The sequence below is a fragment of the Lactuca sativa genome, chromosome 6 (assembly GCF_002870075.4).
Source record: "Lactuca sativa cultivar Salinas chromosome 6, Lsat_Salinas_v11, whole genome shotgun sequence".
In the NCBI taxonomy this organism is placed as follows: domain Eukaryota; kingdom Viridiplantae; phylum Streptophyta; class Magnoliopsida; order Asterales; family Asteraceae; genus Lactuca; species Lactuca sativa.
The window spans coordinates 200,398,867-200,403,788 of NC_056628.2; positions in this window are offsets into that span (position 1 = coordinate 200,398,867).

A 4,922-nucleotide genomic window follows, 5' to 3' on the forward strand; every position below is an offset into this window, starting at 1 on the left:
AGTACATTCATCAATATAAGTGAGTTGCTAACAACATGGAAGCATTGGTAGGCCCTTGTGCTCCTAGAGGGCAAGAAATTTAGAAATAGCAAAGTTCATTCCATGAAGGAAAGTTACATTTGAATTTGATATTGTCATAAACCTGTCTTAAGATTGAAGGTTGGAAATGATAGATTCACATGGATGGGAACATATACACCATTGAAATCTATGTGGAAAAGATTCACTCTAATTCATGAGAATGATTATGATGAAATACTTTTGTTATTAGATTTTAAGGATATGATAATGATCAAAATTGATATTGGTTGTGCTAATTTCATTCTCAAATTCACAATAGGATTACGACATCCCTATTTATATTTTGAATTGTGAGGAATGGCAAGGAATTGTTTGAAATTTCAAGACATATATCTACAAGTTATGAAAGGGTTTAAACACATATGTATATACATATGTTATCCAATGAAGGTGTATAAGCTTAAGAAGTCTAGTTGGAGATTTATCAAAGCATCGCGTAACAGAAATCTGTACATCAGTAAGAAAGTCAAGAGTATTGATTTCTAGAAGTCTAGTTGATTTCTGGGTACATGTCAAAGCTATTGGGAGCATGATTGTTATTCTAGTATTGCATTTTGACAATAATATTTACGGGGAACAAAGTTTTCAATTTGCAAATTGCAAAGTTTGGGAATTGTTTTGCTATATTAGACTTAAGGTAGAGGGGACTCTTACTCTTTTCGAATCTAAAGTTTAAGACTATGTAATTAAATAGAACTTAGTCATAGACATATATGAATATCATATTGAAGTGGTTCAACATAAGAGATCTGATGTATGAAAATATTATAGCAAAGACTGAATAAATATCAAATCCTTATGTGAGACATAATTAATCAAGTATCATATGCTTCAAATATAGGATCGATTACACGTGCTATAATATTCACTTATTCTGATTTTTCAAATGCTTAGAGCATTATGGGGAAAAGGACTAGAATTTTGTGTGACTAAAGTTGTTAAACTACTGTCAAGAAAATTCTAAGGTTATACCAAAAGGTTGGTTGCTTGTGGACAGTTGGAAGTATGATATTAATTTGGATGGACCATAGTAACACGATTCTAGATTGAGATGATTCTTGATCAGAATTGATGGTCATATGGAAACATGGAAATGTTTTCATAATGGGAGATGGTTGAAAAGTCTACATGTGATTTGGAACCTTAATACAAGACAAGTGTTGAAGGAGTGTACCTTGAATTTTAACTTTCATTACCATGGAATTGTTTCTAGTGACAAAGTTCAAATGGGATATTCTATAATATCGAAGACTATGAGAATCTGGAATCTTGATATCATAGGAGATTAATGCATGTTAAGTTGGAATTCCATCACATCTTGGATAGTGATCAGAATTTGGAATTGTGAAATGAGCATCATTGGAATAATGTCCAATTGATATGTTCACAAAGTAAATACCATAAAGAGGCATAATATGCATGTTCATAACATGGAATGATTGATGTTTGATTCAAGTAGATATTTGATTACTTGAAACATTATACAATGAATAAAGTCGTAACTATTATGTTAATTAAATAATAGAGATTATTTATATTCAATAGATTTTAGAGCATAGTTAATTAGTTTATTATTGTGTTTTACTTTGCATGTTTTACTTCTTGAATAATTTGATTATTTGAATCTCCACGGTCGCTCATACTTTAGGAAGTAAGTAGTGAACGGATACTGTCATGAATTAGATTGTAGATTGTCTAAGCAGTTTAGACATATAAATTGTGTTGCTAGAACATTCATGCATACTTAGAAAATGTAGATTTTGAGTATTGGATAAACTCACGCTCAAAGAATTATTCATGGATCATATCACGAGTAATTGTGAGATGATAATATCTTATATTCTTAAAATGGAGATATATAAGTTGTAACTTACTAGTCGGTTGTACATTGGTATTGCGAAAGCACATCAGTAACTTGATGTTATAAAATGTAGTGTCATGTATAATTTGGTGAGTAAAAGATACAAGAATATGAGTCTAATTTTATTCGTTCCTTTTTTTATGACGGGAAAAGCGATATCTTTTGGCCCCTCGGTGATTTGGTCTTGATTAAAGTGTTGGGCCCAATCATGACTAAATTGATGTGTTCAATTAGAAGTCTTATGATGTCCTCACAAATCAGGAAATCGGGAAACACAATTTTGGACAATGAAACTAATTCTAATCCATGTCTCATATCCATACGATATCTTGTAAGAACAGAGGAATATTTGATCATTTATCAAAGGACCAATATCTGATCGGATCAGAGTTCAACAGTTGCTTTGGAAAGCACTCTTTGCTGTTTGATTTAGAAGTTATACCTATAATTTAGTTTTAGACTTATCCAAGTGGGAGACTGTTGGATTAGGTGTCTAAGCCAATAACTAAATTAGTATAATCTTGAATTATTAGCAGAGTCATTTTGGGTTGCCCTCAAACCAGTTAATTAACTGGAATACTTTTTGGAGAAAGAGACTGATTTATTAATTTATTATATGGTTATAAAATTAATTAGGAATCAAAATAAATAAGTTATTAATATATTATGAGAATAATATATTAATTAGAAAACTATTTTTTAATTAAAAATTAATCAGAAACTAATTGGAATTAATTTTGGGATTAATTGGATTACTTAAAAATAGAAGGACTAAAGGTGACCATGTTCAAAAGTTGAGCATTGACCAATTCTAGAACCTCCCATAAAGGAGACATTTTCTAGAGGGTTTATAGAGGTATTCTTGGGCTCTAAGGAAGCTTGGAATGTCTTAGGGAGGAAGCAATGGGGGTAATGGTTGTTTAAAAGGAACATACCTTACATATAACCTTCCTAACACCTATATAAACCCCTCAAGAGTTTAGACTTTCATAATCCATATCATTCTAAGAGCTTAGTTTCGAAATTCTTCCTTCTTCTTCTCTTTCCTCTTTAACTTCCAATTGTTAGGGTCAGGGGCAGAGGCAGGATTTTAAGATAAGGGGGGCTTTGATAATCAAAAGTTATTAAATAATTAGGAGGGGCTATGAACATATTTTGATGAATCGATAGGCCATAAATCAGTAATTAAAATAAAACTAAATGTGATGGAGGTGGTGTGATTATGTAGGACTCAATTTTTATTATCTCTTATATGCTACTACGCTCGTTGTTGTTTCACTATAACAATTGTTTTTTAATAAATAACCTATATATTAAGTTCTAGTGAGCGTGAACCTAAGTATGATGATATGAATTATAAGTTGTTACAAAGCTAAAGGGTGTAAAATGTAATATTCAACAAAATAGATATGAAAATGATTGGTAAAAATAGAGCTGAATTTAGTCTTTTGTAGTTTGCTCATGGTGAAAGCAAATGAAAAGTACAAAGTCTCACAAACACCCTACACAAATTAATATATATAATTAGGAGGGGATGGACATTAGTACTAATAGATGGGCTAAATATTTGATTCATAGAGTCATTTTATCTCAGATATAATTGAGTTTATTAAAAGATTGGCAAGGGCAGGGCAACCGACAGTCCACCCACTGCCTCCATCATTGGCTAGGGCTTGGGTGTGAGTCATTAGAGGCACGAGACTTTTTTTTCTTGCTTTCCAAAGACCAATAAAGAAAGAATATTTTCTTTTTATTTGCTATAATAAACAAAAGGTATGTTTTTTTAATAACCCTTTCATAATTTCGAAAATAGCAGTGTATTTTTAGGGTTCTTGAATTGTTTGTTGCAAATCATAGTGAAACATATATCCTTTAGGTTGTAGGTGAACTTAGGGTTTATGTTTTTCCGCCAAAATAAGATTTTTGTAACCTATAAAACATGTCACTATCCAATCTAGGTAAAAGGGTAAGAAAATGACTCTAAACTTATGCAAGGTTCCCAATTCACAACCGAATCCTAGATCTGAACCAAATAATACTTAAAAGGCTTCAAGGATCCATATAGTTGCCAACTTTATGGAATCCCATCACTTTAACTTGCTCAATATTAAAGAGAAAGGGACAAAGCCTTATATCTAGCAACCTATAAGCCTAAAGGTTGAATCATGGACACTTACAAAGGTTCAAAGTGTGGACAAGATGATAATGATGATGTTTCCTTGTTGGATCAAAACTCTAGAACTCTTATTCTTCCTCTTCAAACTACCAAAAGAACCAAAATGAGCCAAGAAACACCAAGAGTAATTTACGTTAAGGTTTTTTAAGGTTTGAGGGTGATGCAGGTTGACAATGAACCCTAAAATCAAGCTAACGGGGGTTCATATATGAAGGAAACCCTAAAAGATCATGGGCTTGGGCTGCAACCTTTCTCACGTCATGACTACCAATGCATCACGTCGTGAGCACAGTCCTGATATGCGGTCTTCACTTTTGGTTTGTCATGTCGTGACCTCTCTATGGTCACGTTCTGACACCCGATTTCCCCCCAAAACCAATCTTTTGACTCCTTAATGTCCTAAACCATTATATTGTAGAAAAAGGGTGATACAGCTCTCCCCCACTTAAATTAGATTTCTTCCTTGAAGCCAATCCTTAGAATTTACCCTGACACACTAGACAACCCCACAAGAACTTCCTGAACTCCGAGTTGGACTTAGAAGTCATCACCTATAGACGACCGCCTTCCAACACTGTTATCATGCCCAATCTTAGCATATATCACATAGCTAACAAAGAACAAACCTTCACACTCCGCCCTCAACCAACAAAAGAAGATCCAACTGCTCTGCCCAAAAATTGAAAAAAAAACCTATACCATGCCAGACTCCCATGCAGAAAGAACCATCCCATACCAAATCCATAATAACTCCACTTTGCAACCTAAACTAAAATGAATCTCTCCAGCCCTGCATTATCTTGC